General features: G+C 49.5%; 1 long non-coding RNA gene and 2 other non-coding genes across 4 annotated transcripts; all 3 read left to right on the top strand.

Moving 5' to 3' along the window:
* Positions 1-1866: 1866 nt before the first annotated feature.
* LOC134944961 (uncharacterized) lies at positions 1867-8416 on the top strand. Of its 2 annotated transcripts, XR_010181997.1 has the most exons (5): positions 1867-2091; positions 3395-3466; positions 6248-6390; positions 7804-7864; positions 8140-8416. It is a non-coding gene; the product is annotated as an uncharacterized LOC134944961 (long non-coding RNA). The 2 variants fall into 2 exon arrangements; XR_010181998.1 differs by lacking the exon at positions 3395-3466 and having other exon boundaries at positions 1871-2091.
* LOC134946973 (small nucleolar RNA SNORD89) lies at positions 6882-6995 on the top strand. The gene has a single exon (XR_010182510.1). It is a non-coding gene; the product is annotated as a small nucleolar RNA SNORD89 (small nucleolar RNA).
* On the top strand, positions 7957-8067 carry LOC134946972 (small nucleolar RNA SNORD89). Its single transcript, XR_010182509.1, has one exon. It is a non-coding gene; the product is annotated as a small nucleolar RNA SNORD89 (small nucleolar RNA).
* Positions 8417-22615: the final 14199 nt, after the last annotated feature.

A 22615-nucleotide genomic window follows, 5' to 3' on the forward strand; every position in this document is an offset into this window, starting at 1 on the left:
CAACAGTACATCCACTCAGGTGTCGACCCCCTAGGGGGTGACATCACTGTTACAGACACTCTGCTCCGCCTCCACATCATTTTCCTCCTCATACATGTCGACACACACGTACCGACACCCAGCACACACACAGGGAATGCTCTGATAGAGGACAGGACCCACTTAGCCCTTTGGGGAGACAGAGGGAGAGTTTGCCAGCACACACCAGAGCGCTATATATGTATAGGGACAACCTTACAATAAGTGTCTATCCCTTATAGCTGCTTATATCTGTTATTTTTGCCAAATAAGTGCCCCCCTCTCTTTTTTACCCTGTTTCTGTAGTTGCAGGATGCAGGGGAGATTCTGGGAGCCTTCCTACCAGCGGAGCTGTGTGGGAAAAATGGCGCTGTGTGCTGAGGAGATAGGCCCCGCCCCCTTCACGGCGGGCTCTTCTCCCGCTTTTTACTGGAAAACTGGCAGGGGTTAAATACATCCATATAGCCCAGGAGCTATATGTGATGTATTTTTCGCCAACTAAGGTAAATTCATTGCTTCCCAGGACGCCCCCCCCCAGCGTCCTGCACCCTCAGTGACCGAAGTGTGCTGAGAGCAATGGCGCACAGCTGCAGTGCTGTGCGCTACCTTATGAAGACAGGAAAGTCTTCTGCCGCCGATTTATGGACCTCTTCTTGCTTCAGCATCTGTAAGGGGGCCGGCGGCGCGGCTCCGGGACCCATCCATGGCTGGGCCTGTGATCGTCCCTCTGGAGCTAATGTCCAGTAGCCTAAGAAACCCAATCCACTCTGCACGCAGGTGAGTTCGTTTCTCTCCCCTAAGTCCCTCGATGCAGTGAGCCTGTTGCCAGCAGGTCTCACTGAAAATAAAAAACCTATTTAAACTTTTACTCTAAGCAGCTCAGGAGAGCCACCTAGATTGCACCCTTCTCGTTCGGGCACAAAATCTAACTGAGGCTTGGAGGAGGGTCATAGGGGGAGGAGCCAGTGCACACCAGTTAGTCCTAAAGCTTTTACTTTGTGCCCAGTCTCCTGCGGAGCCGCTATTCCCCATGGTCCTTTCGGAGTCCCCAGCATCCACTAGGACGTTAGAGAAATGTGAATTGTTGGTAGATCTCGAGGACTGGTTTGGCTTTGGCCAGCCCTGCTCTAGCGGTATTGCTAGTAAAGGCAATGCTGTAGAATGCTAAATTTCTCCTCCCCCCCCCCCCCCCTTCCTCCCATCAATGCCATAATCAGCAGTGTGTATGCATTTGCCAATGCCAGGTCTTGTTGCCTACGATGTCAGCTTTAGAATGGTCAACCCGGGCCTGACCCTTTCAGATATACAGTAAGCACAACCCAGGTTGACTTCCCATGTCCTGGCAAATTCCTAGGGTTTTTGCTTATATATGATACCCCTTTGCATACCCACCAACATTTTACACATAAAACCAGGTACAAATTAGGGAAGGGGGTGAGGCCACGGGGAAAGGGGGAATTGCCATGCCCCTTTCCTATACCTTTAATGTAAATGCGGAGGCAAAAATCGGTACAAAACCCTTTTTGGCAGGTAGATAACATAAAAAGGTACTGTACCTTCCAAAAGGGTACAGTAGGAGGGTATGGCGTTGTCGGGGTTTAGGTACCTGAAAGGGTATTACTGTTGGTGTTAAGGTGACGAGTGCGTACAATAACTAGAGACATAAACTTTTGATTTTACAGCAAAAATCTGCAAATGACCAGGGATTAGAGGAAGCTGCATGCAACAAGCTGAAAAGAATCAATGAGAACACTACGCTGAACTTCTGAAGTGTCTGAGAGTGACTAAACTACGAAGGCACACACGTGTCACCTCGCTTGCATCCGGGGTGTACGCCCATTTCCGGCCGGCAGCTGTGTCTGGGCGGAGCTTGTACTGTACAAAATGGCGGCGCATGGATTGCTGAGAGAGACTGAGTTCCAGAGCAGCATGGCAGTGGTCAGCAGCACATGGCGCTACTGTGCCGGCCGGATGGCGCGCTACAAGAGCAGGGCGAGTTCTTCTGAAGAAGGGGCGGCGTGTTTACTTCCCCGGTGATGAGTAGGAGCTCGAATCTGCAGGCTACGGGTGCAGGTACGTACATGTGCTCTATGGGACGGTGACCCCCTCCCCTCTCCCGTGCTCTGCAGCTGTGCTGCTACTCGCCCCAGCTGATTGCGATAGTAACTGTTTCTGCATCAGCTCACAGCAGCTGACGCTAGAGGGTAATGCGCTATTTCAAAGACTAACATGGGAAGATGAAATCTCCAGAAAGGTACATAGAGATTGTGCTTGCGGGGAGAATTACTATTATGTATTTAACTTCGGGACATCGCGCTTGTAATAAACCCTGCTACAGTGTATCTCCGTATTCATCATCTTAAATATTTGTCACGTGAAAACGTGGTCCCAATACCCATGGTATTACAAACAGGCAGAACATGACCATAGTATCAGACCTGGACAGGCGGCGCTTGGCTTTTGTTATAGGTTTAAATAAAATGTTTCCACTTCCTGCCTGTGGCTACACACATGGCCAGATAAGGGGGCATAGATTATAGCGTAGTACATAGTTTAATGTGTGAAACAGCTATTGTGTGGTTTTGAGCTATGGTAGTTTTTGTAATCTAGGCAGCAAACTGTATATGGTGGCCATTGTAGCGTTAGGACTATGAATTTGGATAACACTTATGTATAGGCTTACCAAACTATCCTTTTAAACTGGGACACACTGAATTGCTAATAGACTTTACTGCAGTGTGGCTTTAGGAAAACAATATGGCTGCGATCATGTGGTTACCCTTCCCTCTTGCTCCCCCCCCCCCTCCCCCCATCCATGTGCTTGTAACAGTGGCACAAACTGAAATTTGTGAATGCCAGCAGCATTATGGCAGTATTGTGGTATCTGGCGAAGTCTGTATAATGAGGTACCAGTGTTTGGGAATACTTTCTAGCTTTTTGTATATCCTCTGTGTGAGAAACCTGTAGAGGAGATGCGCTAGGCCACAATTCCCACCCAGTATCTCTGCATCCTGTCCTCTTCACTAGAAAGTGAGTGGTATGTGGGAGTTGCACCCACTCTGCCAAGGGGTTCAGTGACTAACAAAAAACATCAGTCCTCTCCCACAACTTCTGGGAGAGTATGGATGGATCTGACTAGTTTAAATAGTTTAGTCTTTACATTCTTGAGGTCTATGGAGACTGTACTATCATGGGAGTTCAGTAACAGCTTGGACTGGGACATAAGATGCTTTGTGATGGTGGTAGAAGGGTGTTTCCCTACATTCCAAGATGGAGTCTCTGCACCTGGTTTGTAAGCTTTGTTGCCTAAACAATGGTGTTCAATTAACAAACCATTGCTACCCACATTGATTTTATGTTTCTTACTGCTTCACAGCACTGAGGTCATGGATTCAATCCCCACCATAGCCCTGGGTTTTTTTTTTTTTTTTTCTCTCTGCATATAAAGGTAAAACATATTGACTTGTATTTGACAATGTGAAACTGTCTTTATAATGTATGTTATGGAGCATCAATTGTTAATGAAAATAGTCTACTCCACTACATTGTGTGTGGTTGTGTTTTTTTTTTTTTTTTTTTTTTTTTATTAATTTTAATATAGAATTAACCATATGCATTAAAGGCCTAGCCTTGCGTGGAAGTTCTTAATATGTATACAGGTTGAGTATCCCTTATCCAAAATAACACATTTTTGGTGTGCCGCGGGGCCCCCCCCCCCCTCCCTCCTACTGAGATAATTACATGCATACCATCGCACAGTGATCGTGCTGACCCTCATACTTGTCCTTTTATAGGTCCCATCGGAATGAAGGTTCTTATTGATTCAAATATAAAATGTTGATTGAACAGTACAAAAGTGTTGCAAGGGGGAGGAGGGGGTAACAATGCTGCTGGGCTGTGTAGCATACAGGACACTGCACCAGAGCTGTAACTATACACTTTGGCACCCTTTGGCAGAAAATGAATTTGTGCTCCCCCACCTATATCCAAAAGAATGGACAGTGTGCGCAGCAAACATTTAGGGGTGCAACTTCGTGGGGAAGGGGTATGGCCACATTATAGTGCCGCTTATGTACACTGCCCCAGGTAGAACCTCCTATGCCAGTGGCTTCCAAACTTTTTTTGAATCGCAGTGCCCTAGTACATCAGAATTTTTCACGGCACCCCTAGGCCAAAAATGTTTTATTGAGAAATTTAGAAAGAAATATTACATTAATACCCCTTTCACATCGCACTGAAAACCCGGTACCGACACGGCATATTGCCGTGTCGAAACGGGTCCGTGTGCGATGTGAAAGGTCCTTTGTTGAAATAGCGGGTCACCTGACCCAGTAATTCAACCCGGTAAAAAAGAAGGGTTCTTACCGGGTCAGGCGCAGTGTGAATGGGAGCCGTTCCGATGTGAATCTGCTCCCATTCACAGCAGAGGCGGCGCAGGAGATGAGCTCATCTCCCGGCGCTGCCTCCACCCCCGCCCCTGCTCCCGTCGCTGCTATGGCAACCGACCCGGTATATTGCCAGTCGGAAAGCCAGCAGTGGAGCGCAAATGCCGGTTCCCACCCGGTAAGTAGTGTACACGTTTGTCTTACCGGGTAGGATCCGGCATTTGCGATCTGAATGCGGCATAAGTAGATCGCATTTATATGTCAACCTTAGGGTCAGTTTTGTGGTGAGGGACAAGATTTGCTTCATATTTTATGACTGACAGCCACCAGCACTGGTTTTGCCTATTATATTGACCATGAATAATGTTAGTTGGTCCTGGACCACCAACCCAGGGCACCCCTGCAAGTATCCCGAGGCACCCCAGGGATCCACGGCACATAGTTTGGGAACCTCTGTCCTATGCACACTGCTCCAGGTAGAGTGAAGGGGGCAGTTCTTGCATCCCTCCAGTCCCACCCCCGCTCCTGTGCCCTGTGGAGCTCCGACAGGGTAGAGGGTAAGAAGTGGGTGAGTTTAGTCCTGAGGGCGGGATGTACTGTCACTGATCGTGGGTCATCGTTGGTCAACGCAATGATACTAATCTCATATGTACTAACATATGCGATTAGTATCACAGAGCGATGCCAGGGGTGTCCTGCGATCAGTGATGTTCCACAGGACAAGGTTAGTGGCGGCTTCCGTCACCTCCCAGCCCGGGAGGTGACGTGCAGGGAGTCCCCGTGATACTCCTTCTCCCCCCTACAGCTGAAAGGAGACAAGGCTGTGCTGCGGGGAAGGAGGAGGGGGCCGGGGGTAGAGAGATCGTCGTGAGCGGCGCAGCTCGGTGGCGGGATGCGGCAGCGGTAAGAAGCCCATAGGCTTCTATGGGGTATCGCCATCAAAAGATGGCGATACCCCCGGAGGCGTAATCGCAGCGATGGGGCCTTAGTACATATGAAAATGCGGTAAAACCCCCGAAAACAGGGGTTTTACCGCATTTTCCCTTTAGTACATCCCGCCCTGAATGAGAGGAGCCGATCACTATGCAGAGTGCCAGGTTAGAGGGAATGAATGGGGTGGGTCTGGTCCTGCAGTAGCCTCCATCTCCAGCAACCGTCACTTACCGCTGACATTGTCCTGCTCCCTCCACAGTATGGCTCCTGTAGCTCACCGGAGGTGCACCCTGGATTTCCTCAGCCTGCCTGCAGTGGTCACAGCCCCAGCTACAGCACACACAGCAGGATGATTTTGGTCATGTGAGGGGAGGTGGGGCGGGAGAACACTCTCCACGGTCTCCTCCCCTTCCAAGTTTCTCCCTCTGCCGTGGAGACGGAAACTGACTGACAGCGCTGCTGGTCAGAGTGCCTCCTGAGGGACCCTGCTGTGATTCCCCCCCCCTTAAGTCTAATTGAGATGGTCGAAAAGGGGGCCACCAATCCACGTGCTTTTCGACAAGTCGAATTCCTTGGCTTGTCAAAAAATTTGGGGTTATATTGAATAAGTCTGAACCCCTTCCGAACTAAAGTCAAACTGCTGTCTTTTCGACAGATGGCAGCTTTCGACTTCAATTGAATATACCCCATAATACATATGTTGTCATCTCGGCAGGGGACATAAAAATGTGGGATTTTGGATGAGGGATACTTGACCTGTATAATTAGTTATGAAAATGTGTTATTAAAAAAATATCCTATTCTTAAAGCAAATATCCTGTTAATATTGGTAAGAAAACCACCTGGCTATTACATGTACTTGTATATTTTGATTTTCATTCTCATTGTATCCTCCCTTTCTCTTTTTGCAGTCCCCATTGTGGTCATACTTGCCCACCCTGCATGATTCCTGCATGTCTTTGAAACAACAAGACCTTGACAACAATAGTCGTTTTGGTGACATGAGGCCTGTTTCTGTGTTAGGAGCTGCTGTGAACAATCTGGAACACTTCATGTAACTGAACTGTTATGTTACTACTCTTATTGTATTACTGTGCATCACTAATACCGTTTTCCATTGCAGCTAACATGGGCCGCAGATCAGTAGTAAAGGGTTAATCCAGGTACAGTGACCAGGAGTCAAACCCAGCTAGCTTGCAGGGTTGGTCCCGGGAAGGACCTGGATTAAGGGGCAGTGTAAACTTGGTCATCAACCCAGCTCCTATTTACAGCATGAGGAGGATGGAGATGCTGTTTCCTGCAGCGATGACACGATCCAGGGTGGGGCAGGAGTTTCACTGCAGCCGACACTCCCAGCAGCTACTGGTCCCGTGGTGGAAAGGGGCCAGTCCTAGGTCTGACCTGGTTTGGAACAGTGTTCCAAATCTTGGGTCAGACCTAGGATTTAGGTGGAAAAGAGGTATAAATTAACAATGGATTGTTATTAGGAGTGGTGCACAGCACCCAGGTTACTCAGTTTATAAAATTGTGGCGACCCAGGAGCCTGCTCTGGAATGATGACATAAAAGGCCGAATTGCAGTATCTACCTGCGCAGTTTACTCTCTACAGGGAGGTACAATGACAAATCCCCTTGAAGCGAAAACATGACTGACCTTTGCAGTCTCTTGGCTGGCTCTGTTCCATGACTTAATAATTTTTCATCCTAACCTCCATGACTAACATCTTCATGTAGTCATTTTTTATAAAATATAACCAGTAGCTCACGAGTAGTCTATTAGAAGTAAGACACCTGTAGATCTCCTTGTGAGCAGCTCTACCATGAACCTTGAAGTACTTGTACTTCCATAGCTTCTGCATTAGTACCCAAACTCAGTCCTCAAGGTGCCTTAACAGTGCAGGTTTAAAGATATCCATGGTTGTGCACATTTGGTTAAAGCAAATTGATTGCACCAATATGGCACCTGTGCCTATACTTTCTTTTAAACCTGTATCTAACTGACTAATTTTTATTTATTTTTGTTCCCTCAAAGACCACTCTGAAATTGTGTAAAAAATAATTTTATTTTCAAAACATCTATCGGGGACATTGCGACTGGGACAGCCTCCATATATGCGGGGGGTAATTTACACTCCCCAGTGGCTGCTGTGGTCTGCAGCAGGGGGGGGAGGGGAGAAGCACGGCAGTTAGTAGGGCAGGGAGGTAGAGGGATCTGCCAGCAGCGGAGGGAGGTTTCCTTTCCCTGCCGCTGCTAACACTGTCTGACTGGCCGCATCCTGTGCGACCATGTCGGATAACACTCTTGCAGGCATGGTCGTATCTGATATGACCATGCCAGGCATGTGGTTAAGGACAGAGTTTGGGAACCTCTGGACTACTGTATAGTGACAGGCTGAGACCTGCTCTGGGGAAGCATTGCTATATATTCTAGTACTTTGTTACACCATGAATATCCTTTTTCTTGTCAGGTGATGCTGGACACGTCTTAAAATAATATGGATTTGCTGTGAAGCAGTCTGCAAGATGCTGGTAAGTGATCATGCACTGTCATGACCCGACTCCCCTTCAAACCCCAGAACCAAATAATTGGAGGCCCTATCCCTAATATCTGGGTATGAATGTCTGAGGAATGATGACAGAAAAGGCCGAATTACAGTGCCCCTTAGCAGTTTTCTCTCTATGGGTGGCATAATGAAAAAAATCCTTGAAGCGAAAATTAAACTGACCTCAGCTTGACACAATTTGTTTCACTTTGTAAACATTCACTGCTGCAATAGGAGCTAACATCTTGTCTATCCCTCCAGATGAAGTGCAGCAATGTGGATTCCAGTGTGACAGATGCTACTAATACCTGAATCTTTTGTGGTCGATGCTCTGCAAGGTACAGCTGCAGATTGGCCTTGCTTGGAGAACCTACTGGAAAAATATTCCACCTGCTGTGTACAGGAAGAACTTATCCTTGTTATCCCATTGGAAGTGACAACCTTATTCTCGTGTGGGCTTTGGCTTGACTTCGGTAGTTATGTATATACCAAAATAAAGAAATTCTTCTATAAAAATATATTAAAATGTATGTCTTTGTCTGAGACTGTCCTTTATAGATATGTTCTGCACTGTGATCTAAACCAACTTTTGCCATGGCACAAGACCACAATAGATGTCTACTTAACATATAGGCAAATACAGAAACATTAATGAACACACTTGGTTAATGAGGTATCTGGGCATGTGGTTTACACATAGGTCTAGGGGGACCCCTACCTCATTATCTTAATAATTGGGATAGGTGGAATACCTCCTGTCTTGCTACAGATACGGCAGCTCCAGTTCAACTCTGATTAATTAAATATATGATGTTAGAGTGAGGTATTTCTTCTCCATCCTTCCTATTTCTCTAACGTCCTAGTGGATGCTGGGGACTCTGAAAGGACCATGGGGAATAGCAGCTCTGCAGGAGACTGGGCCCAAAGTAAAAGCTTTAGGACTAGCTGGTGTGCACTGGCTCCTCCCCCTATGACCCTCCTCCAAGCCTCAGTTAGATTTTGTGCCTGAACGAGAAGGGTGCAATCTAGGTGGCTCTCCTGAGCTGCTTAGAGTAAAAGTTTAAATAGGTTTTTTATTTTCAGTGAGACCTGCTGGCAACAGGCTCACTGCATCGAGGGACTTAGGGGAGAGAAACGAACTCACCTGCGTGCAGAGTGGATTGGGTTTCTTAGGCTACTGGACATTAGCTCCAGAGGGACGATCACAGGCCCAGCCATGGATGGGTCCCGGAGCCGCGCCGCCGGCCCCCTTACAGATGCTGAAGCAAGAAGAGGTCCATAAATCGGCGGCAGAAGACTTTCCTGTCTTCATAAGGTAGCGCACAGCACTGCAGCTGTGCGCCATTGCTCTCAGCACACTTCGGTCACTGAGGGTGCAGGACGCTGGGGGGGGGCGTCCTGGGAAGCAATGAATTTACCTTAGTTGGCGAAAAATACATCACATATAGCTCCTGGGCTATATGGATGTATTTAACCCCTGCCAGTTTTCCAGTAAAAAGCGGGAGAAGAGCCTGCCGTGAAGGGGGCGGGGCCTATCTCAGCACACAGCGCCATTTTTCCCACACAGCTCTGCTGGTAGGAAGGCTCCCAGAATCTCCCCTGCATCCTGCAGAAACAGGGTAAAGAGAGGGGGGCACTTATTTGGCAAAATAACAGATATAAGCAGCTATAAGGGATAGACACTTATTGTAAGGTTGTCCCTATACATATATAGCGCTCTGGTGTGTGCTGGCAAACTCTCCCTCTGTCTCCCCAAAGGGCTAAGTGGGTCCTGTCCTCTATCAGAGCATTCCCGGTGTGTGTGTGTGCTGGGTGTCGGTACGTGTGTGTTGACATGTATGAGGAGGAAAATGATGTGGAGGCGGAGCAGAGTGTCTGTAACAGTGATGTCACCCCCTAGGGAGTCGACACCTGAGTGGATGTACTGTTGAAAATTACGTGACAGTGTCAGCTCTATATAAAAAAAACAGTGGTTGACATGAGACAGCCGGCTACTCAGCTTGTGCCTGTCCAGACGTCTCATAGGCGGTCAGGCAGATACAGATGCTGACATGGATACTGACTCCTGTGTCGACGGTGAAGAGACAACCGTGATTTCCAGTAGGGCCACACGTTACATGATTGAGACAATGGAAAATGTTTTATACATTTCTGATAATACGAGTACCACCAAAAAAGGGGTATTATGTTCGGTGAGGGAAAAACTACCTGTAGTTTTCCTGAATCTGAGAAATAAAATGTGTGATGATGCGTGGGTTTCCCCCCGATAACAATTAATAATTTCTTAAAAAGTATTGGCTGCATACCCTTTCCCGCCAGAGGTTAGGATGCATTGGGAAACACCCCCTAGGGGGGGGTAAGGCGCTCACACGCTTGTAAGAACAAGGGCTCTACCCTCTCATGAGATGGCCGCCCTTAAGGATCCTGCTGATAGAAAGCAGGAGGGTATCAAAAAAAAGGTATTTACACACATACTGGTGTTATACTGCGGCCAGCTATCGCCTCAGCCTGGAGGTGCAGTGCTGGGTTGGCATGGTCGGATTCCCTGACTGGAAATATTGATATCCTAGATAAGGATAGTATATTATTGCCTATAGAGCATTTAAAAGATGCATTTCTATATATGCATGATGCACAGCGGAATAATTGCCGACTGGCATCAAGTATAAGTGCGTTGTCCAATTCTACCAGTAAAATGGTCAGGTGATGCGGATTCCAAACGTCATTTGGAAGTATTGCCTTTGAAAGGGGACATTTGGGGTCGGTCTTTTAGACCTGGTGGCCACGGCAACAGCTGGGAAATCCACGTTTGTACCCCAGGTCGCCTCTCAAAATAAGACGCCGTATTATCAGGCGCAGTCCTTTGTTGGCAAGCGGACAAAAGGTTCCTCTTTTCTGCTCGTGACAGAGGGAGAGGAAAAAGGCTGCAGAGATCAGCCAGTTCCCAGGAACAGAAACCCTTTCCAGCCTCTGCCAAGCCCTCAGTATGACGCTAGGGCTTTACAAGCTCAGGCACGGTGGGGGCCCGTTCTCAATGAATTTCAGTGCGCAGTGGGCTCACTCGCAAGTAGACCCCTGGATCCTTCAGGTAATATCTCAGGGGTACATATTGGAATTCGAGACGTCTCCCCCTCGCCGTTTCCAAAAGTCGACTTTACCGACGTCTCCCTCGGACAGGGAGGCAGTTTTGGAAGCCATTCACAAGCTGTATTCCCAGCAGGTGATAATCAAGGTACCCCTCCTGCAACAGGGAACGGGGTATTATTCCACACTATTGTGGTACCGAAGCCAGACGGCTCGGTGAGACCGATTCTAAAATCTTTGAACACTTACATACAGAGGTTCAAATTCAAGATTGAGTCACTCAGAGCAGTGATTGCGAACCTGGAAGAAGGGGACTACATGATGTCTCGGGACATCAAGGATGCTTACCTTCATGTCAAAATTTACCCTTCTCACCAAGGGTACCTCAGGTTTATGGTACAGAACTGTCACTATCAGTTCAGACGCTGCCGTAGGGATGGTCCACGGCACCCCGGGTCTTTACCAAGGTAATGGCCGAAATGATGATGTTCCTTCGAAGGAAGGGAATTTTAGTTATCCCTTACTTGGACGATTCCCTGATAAGGGTAAGATCCAGGGAACAGTTGGAGGTCGGTGTAGCACTATCTCAGATAGTGTTGCGGCAGCACGATTGGATTCTCAATATTTTAAAATCGCAGCTGGTTCCGTCGACGTGTCTTCTGTTCCTAGGGATGATCCTGGACACAGTCCAGAAAAAGGTGTTTCTCCCGGAGGAGAAAGCCAGGGAGTTATCCGAGCTAGTCAGGAACCTCCTCAAACCGAGCCAAGTCTCAGTGCATCAATGCACAAGGGTTCTGGGTAAAATGGGGGCTTCCTACGAAGCAATCCCATTTGGCAGATTCCACGCAAGAACTTTCCAGTGGGACCTGCTGGACAAATGGTCCGGGTCGCATCTTCAGATGCATCAGCGGATAACCCTGTCACCAAGGACAAGGGTGTCCCTCCTGTGGTGGTTGCAGAGTGCTCATCTTCTAGAGGGCCGCAGATTCGGCATTCAGGACTGGGTCCTGGTAACCACGGATGCCAGCCTGCGAGGCTGGGGAGCAGTCACACAGGGAAGGAATATCCAGGACTTATGGTCAAGCCTGGAGACATCACTTCACATAAATATCCTGAAGCTAAGGGACATTTACAATGCTCTAAGCTTAGCAAGACCTTTTGCTTCAAGGACAGCCGGTGTTGATCCAGTCGGACAACATCACGGCAGTCACCCACGTAAACAGACAGGGTGGCACAAGAAGCAGAAGGGCAATGACAGAAGCTGCAAGGATTCTTCGCTGGGCGGAAAATCATGGGATAGCACTGTCAGCAGTATTCATTCCGGGAGTGGACAACTGGGAAGCAGACTTCCTCAGCACGACCTCCACCCGGGGAGAGTGGGGACTTCACCCAGAAGTCTTCCACAGGATTATAAACCGTTGGGAAAAACTCGACAGGTATTGCGCCAGGTCCAGGGACCCTCAGGCAATAGCTGTAGACGCTCTGGTAACACCGTGGGTGTACCAGTCAGGGTATGTGTTTCCTCCTCTGCCTCTCATACCCAAGGTACTGAGATTGATAAGATGGTGAGGAGTAAGCACTATATTCGTGGCTCCGGATTGGCCAAGAAGGACTTGGTAACCGGAACTTCAAGAGATGCTCACGGAGGATCCGTGGCCTCTACCTCTAAGAAGGGACCTGCTCCAGCAAGGACCCTGTCTGTTCCAAGACTTACCGCGGCTGCGTTTGACGGCATGGCGGTTGAACGCCGGATCCTGAAGGAAAAAGGGCATTCCGGATGAAGTCATCCCTATCCTGATCAAAGCCAGGAAGGATGTAACCGCAAAAACATTATCACCGCAATTGGCGAAAATATGTTGCGTGGTGCGAGGCCAGTAAGGCCCGACGGTGGAAATTCGACTGGGTCGATTCCTACATTTCCTGCAAACAGGAGTGTCTATGGGCCTGAAATTGGGGTCCATTAAGGTTCAAATTTCGGCCCTGTCAATTTTCTTCCAAAAAGAACTAGCTTCAGTCCCTGAAGTTCAGATGTTTGTAAAAGGGGTACTGCATATACAGCCTCCTTTTGTGCCTCCAGTGGCACTTGGGATCTCAATGTAGTTTTTTTTTTTTTGGATTCCAAAAGTCACATTGGTTTGAACCACTTAAATCTGTGGAGTTAAAATATTTCACATGGAAAGTGGTCGTGCTGTTGGCCCTGGCCTGGGCCAGGCGCGTGTCAGAATTGGCGGCTTTATCCTGTAAAAGCCCTTATCTGATTTTCCATTCGGACAGGGCGGAATTGAGGACTCGTCCTCAATTTCTCCCTAAGGTGTTTTCAGCGTTTCACTTAAACCAACCTATTGTGGTGCCTGCGGCTACTAGGGACTTGGAGGATTCCAAGTTGCTGGACGTAGTCAGGGCCCTGAAAATATATGTTTCCAGGACGGCTGGAGTCAGAAAATCTGACTCGCTGTTTATCCTGTATGCACCCAACAAGCTGGGTGCTCCTGCTTCTAAGCAGACGATTGCTCGTTGGATTTGCAGTACAATTCAGCTTGCACATTCTGTGGCAGGCCTGCCACAGCCAAAATCTGTAAAAGCCCATTCCACACGGAAAGTGGGCTCATCTTGGGCGGCTGCCCGAGGGGTCTCGGCTTTACAACTTTGCCGAGCAGCTACTTGGTCAGGGGCAAACACGTTTGCTAAATTCTACAAATTTGATACACTGGCTGAGGAGGACCTGGAGTTCTCTCATTCGGTGCTGCAGAGTCATCCGCACTCTCCCGCCCGTTTGTGAGCTTTGGTATAATCCCCATGGTCCTTTCGGAGTCCCCAGCATCCACTAGGACGTTAGAGAAAATAAGAATTTACTTACCGATAATTCTATTTCTCATAGTCCGTAGTGGATGCTGGGCGCCCATCCCAAGTGCGGATTGTCTGCATTACTTGTACATAGTTATTGTTACAAAAATCGGGTTATTGTTGTTGTGAGCCATCTTTTCAGAGGCTCCTTCTGTTATCATGCTGTTAACTGGGTTCAGATCACAAGTTGTACGGTGTGATTGGTGTGGCTGGTAATGAGTCTTACCCGGGATTCAAAATCCTTCCTTATTGTGTACGCTCGTCCGGGCACAGTATCCTAACTGAGGCTTGGAGGAGGGTCATAGGGGGAGGAGCCAGTGCACACCAGCTAGTCCTAAAGCTTTTACTTTGTGCCCAGTATCCTGCGGAGCCGCTATTCCCCATGGTCCTTTCGGAGTCCCCAGCATCCACTACGGACTATGAGAAATAGAATTATCGGTAAGTAAATTCTTATTTTCTGATTGGTGGGTACTTAATTTTTCTGTGCAGCTTATCTCCACCTTATGTTCTATATAACAATGTGTTTATTTTTCCCTCCTTTCTGATGTATACATAATTAAGGACCACAAACTGCTCTTCACACCATCGCAGGGGACTATGCCCCTTTAACCCTTGCACGCTCAATATTATTATTGGTGCAGGGGAGGTGGGAGAGGGGCGGGTGTACACTCACTCACACACTAATTATATACATGCACCTGGTGATGACAGACAGGGCAGGCGTGTGCGGGTTAATGTAGTGCTTTAAGGCAGTAGCTGCTAAAGTGTGGCAATGTGAGCGGGGAGTAAGGGGAGCCCCAGCCTCTGGATCCCAGTGATCGCTGCTATGTTGGTGCTGCTGCTGAGCCGCGCTCCCCCCCCCCCATATCCCCATGGCCGGCGCTATTTTGCCGCTGAGGCCTGGGTCCGCTATGGGGAGTAAAGACTGGTGCTGGGTGCCAGAGAAGTACCCGGGCCTGTGGGAAGGCAGCCAGAGTCTGGCACTCACCTGGCCCGCTTCCTGCACTGCCGCCCCGGCCAGCCCATGCTCCTGGGCCCCCGTGCCCAGGACGTCCTGCAGGAGGGGCCGGCTGTGGGCGGATAAGGCCAGTGACCTTTCCTCCAGCACGGGGCAGGGAGATGATGATCCCAGTAACACGCCACTCTCTGTACTGGTGAGGACTCTCCTTATACCCATCAGCAGTGCTGTAACTATATATTTTAGGGCTGAGTGCATGAAACAGCAGCAGCACCCCTACCCCCCCCCCCTCCCCTCCATATGTAAAACAGGGCCAGTGCGTTAAAAATATAGGGATGTGGCTTCATGGGGAAGGGGAGTGGCCACAAAATAAAACTAAGTCATATTACACTGCACAGTAGTCTCCATTAGTCAAATGATGCTGCACAGTAGCGCCACTTACACATATTACACCAGGTAGAGTCCCCTTTTACCCATTACGCCAGGTAGAGCCTGTCACCCATTACGCCAGGTAGAGCCTGTCACCCATTACGCCAGGTAGAGCCTGTCACCCATTACGCCAGGTAGAGCCTGTCACCCATTACGCCAGGTAGAGCCTGTCACCCATTACGCCAGGTAGAGCCTGTCACCCATTACGCCAGGTAGAGCCTGTCACCCATTATGCCAGGTAGAGCCTGTCACCCATTACGCCAGGTAGAGCCCCTTTTACACATTACAGAAGGTAGAGTTGTGAAAGAGGGAGGGAGAGAGAGATGGGGTTGAGAGGGAAAGAAAGGTGGCAGATAGAGAGACAAGTGGTGGGGAGGAGAGAGAGACAGACAGACAGACACACCAGTACCTATGTGATGATGGCTGGAGTGCAGGCAGCCATGGTGGCGGCAGGGGAATGTCCCTGTGCTGATGATGTCTGTAGCTACAGTACAGTATGGAATGGGAGTTGCTGCAGGTGCTGCCATTCCGTCCTCTCGGCATCCCCTGCGTGTCTCCCTGCCAGGAGGAGGCGCCAAGCGGGACCGGCCTGTATGGTGCAAGGACACTGCTGCACCAGTCAAGGAAGAGGGGGGGAGGAGCGAGGCAGAGCTGAGCACATGGGATGGGGAGACAGATAGTCTGCGCAGTGCTGGTAGCTATAATATATATCAGCGGGCAGCAGCTGTGGAGCAGGGCACAACGCTACTTTGATATGTTATAGTGGGCAGGGACTGCACATCACACAAACACTCATGGACTGCAGAATGCCCCCCCCCCCCCTCCTCCCACACACTGCCTGCAGACTAACAACCCCCCTCCCCCCAACACACGGACTGCAGATTACAGACACAGGGACTGCAGAATGCCCACACACACACACACACACACTGGCTGCAGACTAACAACTTCCCCCCCCCCCCCAAAACACACACACACACTGCCTGCAGAGTAACACTCCCCTCTCCTCCAACACACACACACACAGCCTGCACGGTAACACACCTCCCCAACACACACATGCACTGTCTGCACAGTAACACCCCCTTCCCCAACACACACACACTGCCTGCACAGTAACACCCCCCCAACACACACCCTGCCTGCACAGTAACACCCCCCATCCCCAACACACACGCACGCACTGCCTGCACAGTAACACCCCCCCCCCCTCCCCCCCCAACACGCACTGCCTGCACAGGTTCACCCCACCAACACACACACGCTGCCTGCACAGTAACACCCCCCTTCCCCAACACACATGCACTGCCTGCACAGTAACACCACCCCCTTCCCCAACAAAAACACTGCCTGCACAGTAACACCCCCTTCCCCAACACACACGCGCGCACTGCCTGCACAGTAACACCCCCCCAACACACGCACTGCCTGCACAGTAACACCCCCCCTTCCCCGACACACTGCCTGCACAGTAACACCCCCCCCCACCGCTGCTCAATGTATTCTTGGGGGGGGATAGGTTTCGGGCTGCAATGTGAACTCCGTTGATGGGGGTTAGGAGGAGGGGTGGGGATATCGGGCATAGCTGGCCGCGGCTCAGTGTATCCTGGGTGGTGGATGTCAGGGCACAGTATAAACTCCGGCGGCAGGTTGCGGTCATTACTGGCTGCGGCTGCACAGTAACCTGGGAGAAAGGGAGGCAGGCACCTGATTTGTTTTGTCAGCCGAGTCCGATCTGTGACTCAGACTCCGGCCAGCGCTGTGACTCCGCCCAGCGTTAGAGGCCCAGGCACAGAATCACCTGGGCTAATATATAGGAGATATATAAAGGGAACACTAAATTAACATCCTAGATCTGAATTAAATATTCTTATTAGATACTTTGTTCTTTACATTGTTGTGCTGACAACAATCACACAAATTATCAATGGAAATCAAATTTATTAACCCATGGAGGTCTGGATTTGGAGTCGCACTCAAAATTAAAGTGGAAAAACACACTACAGGCTTATCCAACTTTAATAGAATGGCCTTAAAACAAGTAAAAATGAGGCTCGTTAGTGTGTGTGGCCTCCACGTGCCTGTATTACCTCCCTACAACCCACACAAGTGGCTCAGGTAGTGCATCCAGGATGGCACATCAATGCGAGCTGTGGCAAGAAGGTTTGCTGTGTCTGTCAGCGTAGTGTCCAGAGCGCTACCAGGAGACAGGCTAGTACATCAGGAGACGTGGAGGAGGCCGTAGGAGGGCAACAACCCAGCAGCAGGACCGCTACCTCCGCCTTTGTGCAAGGAACAGGAGGAGCACTGCCAGAGCCCTGCAAAATGACCTCCAGCAAGCCACAAATGTGCATGTCTATTCAAACGATCAGAAACAGACTCCATGAGGGTGGTATGAGGGCCCGATGCCCACAGGTGGGGGGTTGTGCTTACAGCCCAACACCGTGCAGGACGTTTGGCATTTGCCAGAGAACACCAAGATTACTGGCGCCCTGTGCTCTTCACAGATGAAAGCAGGTTCTCACTGAGCACATGTGACAGAGTCTGGAGACGCCAAGGAGAACGTTCTGCCTGCAACATACTCCAGCATGACCGGTTTGGCCGTGGGTCAGTAATGGTGTGGGGTGGCATTTCTTTGGGGGGCCGCACAGCCCTCCATGTGCTCGCCAGAGGTAGCCTGACTGCCATTAGGTACAGAGAGGAGTTCCTCAGACCCCGTGTGAGACCATATGCTGGTGCGGTTGGCCCTGGGTTCCTCCTAATGCAAGACAATGCTAGACCTCATGTGGCTGGAGTGTCAGCAGTTCCTGCAAGACAAAGGCATTGATGCTATGGACTGGCCCGGCCGTTCCCCAGACCTGAATCCAATTGAGCACATCTGGGACATCATGTCTCGCTCCATCCACCAACCACAGACTGTCCAGGAGTTGGCGAATGCTTTAGTCCAGGTCTGGGAGGAGATCCCTCAGGAGACTATCCGCCACCTCCTCAGGAGCATGCCCAGGCATTGTAGGGAGGTCATACAGGCACGTGGAGGCCACGCACTACTGAGCCTCATTTTGACTTGTTTTAAGGACATTACATCATAGTTGGATCAGCCTGCAGTGTATTTTTCCACTTTAATTTTGAGTGACTCCAAATCCAGACCTCCATGGGTTAATAAATTTGATTTCCATTGATCATTTATCTTACGTCCTAGAGGATGCTGGGGACTTCGTAAGGACCATGGGGATAGACGGGCTCCGCAAGAGACATGGGCACTTTAAGAAAGACTTTAGGTCCGGGTGTGCACTGGCTCCTCCCTCTATGCCCCTCCTCCAGACCTCAGTTTTTGATACTGTGCCCAGTGGAGACTGGGTGCTTTTCAGAGAGCTCTCCTGAGCTTTCTGACAGAAAGTATATTTGTTAGGTTTTTTATTTTCAAGGAGCCTGCTGGCAACAGACTCCCTGCATTGAGGGACTGAGGGGAGAGAAGCAGACCTACTTCTGTGAGTTTCAAGGCTCTGCTTCTTAGGCTACTGGACACCATTAGCTCCAGAGGGAGTCAGAACACAGGTCTCACCCTGGAGTTCGTCCCGGAGCCGCGCCGCCGTCCTCACAGAGAATAAAAGAAGACTTCATGATCTTCACTGAGGTAACGCACAGCGGTGAAGCTGTGCGCCATTGCTCCCATACACCTCACACGGCAGTCACTGTAAGGGTGCAGGGGGGGCGCCCTGGGCAGCATATAAACCTCTTTCTGGCAAAAATAGTATAGATACAGCTGGTCACTGTATATATATATATATATATATATATATATAAGAGCCCCCGCCAGTTTTCAGTATATTTGAGCGAGACAGAAGCCCGCCGCTGAGGGGGCGGGGCTTCTCCCTCAGCACTCACCAGCGCCATTTTCTCCACAGCACAGCTGAGAGGAAGCTCCCCGGACTCTACCCTGCTTATACCACGGTTAAAAAGGGTTTTAAAGAAGAGGGGGGGCACATAATTAGGCGCATATATACATTAATACACAGTGCTACTGGATAAACATATGTTTATTGTGTTTTTTCCTGGGTCATATAGCGCTGGGGTGTGTGCTGGCATACTCTCTCTCTCTGTCTTTCCAAAGGGAGGTTTTGCCAAAACGCGTCCGCATCCAAACCACGGCCGCAGAACCAAAACACAAAACCCGAAAAATATCCGGTGCACATCTCTAGACTAAATTTGTAGGACTGTGTGGCGTAATTTGAATTGGCGATACTATTGTGTGGCCATGCCCCTTGCCAGCAAAAACACACTCCTTTTTGGGCTGTGCGCCGAATGTGCACACTGTTCCTATTTAAAATATAGGGAGTATGAAACTCAAAATAAGGACTGCTATGGGTGAGGGGGTGATGGTGCTGGGAAAGGGGTGCACTGACAGAGGCAGAACTAGTGGTGGTGCTAGGGGGCACCAGCCAAAATCTTGCCTAGGGCATCATATTGGTTAGGGCCGGATCTGGCAGCCAGCCTATGTGGAAGGAGAGGGGCAGCTGCAGCGGCGCCTCCAGCAATTACGTAGCGCTGCTGCGGCTCCAATCCCCCTCCCTCCTTTTCCTTCTCCATGTGGCTGTGTCCTTGCGCTCTCCTCTGTGGGCCGAAGCGGCAGGCGGGATGTAATGAGTCAGTTTTGGGCCCCTTCACAGTGGCGGGCCCCAGTGCAAGGCACCGCTTGCACTGGTGTTAGCTCCGCCACTGACCTGAACTCTTGTTCCTTTTATTAGTTTGAGAATCCTTGGGATGAGTGGAAGTGGAGGGAACACATACATGGACTTGAACACCCACGGAGTCACCAGAGCGTCCACCGCCACTGCCTGTGGGTCTCTCGGCCTGGAACAGTACCTCCGAAGCTTCTTGTTGAGGCGGGAGGCCAAAAACTTGTCACCTCCGCGAACACCTCCAGGTGGAGGCCCCACTCTCCTGGATGGAGATCGTGTCTGCTGAGGAAGTCTGCTTCCCAGTTGTCCACTCCAGGAATGAAGATTGCTGACAGTGCCACTGCGTGCTTTTCGGCCCAGAGGAGGATTCTTGTTACCTCTGACATTGCAGCTCTGCTCTTCGTTCCGCCCTGCCGGTTTATGTAGGCCACCGTTGTTACATTGTCCGACTGAACCTGAATGGCCTAATCCTTTAGAAGATGTTCCACTTGTAGAAGACCGTTGTACACGGCCCTTAGTTCCAGAATGTTTATCGGAAGGATGGATTCCAGACTTGACCACCTTCCCTGGAAGTTTTCCTCCTGGGTGACTGCTCCCCAACCTCTGAGACTTGCATCTGTGGTTAGAAGGATCCAATCCTGAATCCCAAACCTGCAGCCACCAGAGGAGCGAAATTCTGGCTTTCGGCGACAGTCGTATCCTCTGGTGCATGTGAAGATGAGATTCCGACCATTTGTCCAGGAGATCCAGTTGGAAAGACCGTGCATGAAATCTTCCGTACTGTAGAGCCTCGTAGGAGGCAACCATCTTCCCCAGAAGGCGAATGCACTGATGAACATTTACCCGGGCTGGCTTCAGGACATCCCGGACCATCGTTTGTATCACAAATGCTTTCTCCACCGGCAGAAACACCCTCTGTACTTCCATGCTGAGGATCATCCCCAGGAAGGACAGTCTCCTTGTTGACTCCAAATGCGACTTTGGAAGATTCAGGATACATCCATGATCCTGGAGTAGGTGAGTTGAGAGAGCAATGCTCTGTAACAGCTTCTCCCTGGATGATGCTTTTATCAGCAGATCGTCCAGATAAGGAATTATTTTCACACTGACCTTGGTGAACACCCTCGGTGCCGTGGAGAGGCCAAACGGCAGTGCCTGGAACTGGTAGTGACAGTCCAGCAGAGCAAATCTTAGATAAGCCTGGTGAGGCATCCAGATCGGAATGTGAAGGTACGCATCCTTGATATCTAGGGATACTAGAAATTCTCCCTCCTCCAGACCTGAGATCACCGCTCTCAGAGACTCCCATCTTGAATTTGAATTCCCTCAAATAAAGGTTCAATGACTTTAGGTTCAATATCGGCCTGACTGAACCATCCGGTTTCGGTACCACAATCAGGTTTGAGTAATAACCTTTGTTTGTTAGGTGAGGTGGAGCTGGAACAAAGACATTTGACTTTAGCAAGTTTTGAATGGCCTCCTGTAGGATAGCACTTTTTGTCAGCGAAGCTGGTAAGCCTGATTTGAAGAATCTGTGAGGTGGGAGTTCTTGAAACTCCAGGCATGATGACACCCAGACGTGACTGAAATTTCTTAGTCTTGCTCCCACCTGACCGATCTCCGGGCTGGGAGGTCCACCGTCATGCCGAGGATTTTGAGGAAGCAGAACCAGGTTTCTGTTCCTGGGGACCTGTAGGTGCAGGTTTTCTGGATTTCCCCTGACCTCCTCTAAAGAAAGTGGAAGGGGGTTTGGACTTTTTAACTTTCCCCGTACGAAAGGACTGAATTGTAGACGTAGGATAAGATTTTCTAGTCGGCGGTGTTGCTGAGGGAAGAAAGGTTGACTTACCCGCAGTTGCAGTGGAGATCCACGCATCTAATGCTTCCCCAAACAGAGCCTGACCTGTGAAGGATAGGTTCTCCACACTTTTCTTGGATTCTGCAACTGCAGACCATTGGCGCAGTCAAAGTCCCCAGCCTGCCAAGACAGCCATGGAAGAAGCCCTTTCATAAAGATGGCCAAGCTCCTTCATGGCCTCCACCATGAAACCTGCAGAATCCTGTATGTGAGATAAAAACAATTCAATGTCACTTCTATCCATAGTATCTAATTCCTCTAATAATGTGCCTGACCACTTTACTATGGCTTTAGAAATGTTAACATTTATTTTATTTAATAAAGTTGAAAAAGTATTTTTTTAAATATTTAAACATTATATTATGTACATCTGCAGAACGGATCTCCTCAAAAACGGGGGGACAGGGTGGGACGACACAGTTGCATGAAATCTGACCATGCCAGTTAAGTGGTTAAAGTGGTGGACCCAGGGACAGGTAACACCACCATTTTAGACAACCTAGATACAGAAGTGTCTACTACAGGCGGGGTTTCCCACTTTTTCCTGTCTTCCTCAGGGAAAGGAAAAGCAATGAGAACCCTTTTTGGGATCTAGAACTTTTTTTCCGGTTTTTCCCAGGATTTTTCAAACAATGCATTTAATTCCTTAGATGCAGGGAAGGTAAGGGAGTTTTCTTATTGTCTGTAAAGTAAGCCTCCTCTACCTATTCAGGTACCTTATCAGTAATGTGTAAAATGTCCCTAATAGCCTCAATCATGAGTTGCACCCCCTTAGCAAGGGATGCATCTACCCCTTGCATATCCCCATCACCGTCCCCTGTATCAGAGTCGGTATCCGTGTCAGCTTGCATTATCTGGGCAAGAGCACGCTTCTTTGGGTATATA

This window comes from Pseudophryne corroboree, chromosome 7 (genome assembly GCF_028390025.1).
Source record: "Pseudophryne corroboree isolate aPseCor3 chromosome 7, aPseCor3.hap2, whole genome shotgun sequence".
In the NCBI taxonomy this organism is placed as follows: Eukaryota; Metazoa; Chordata; class Amphibia; order Anura; family Myobatrachidae; genus Pseudophryne; species Pseudophryne corroboree.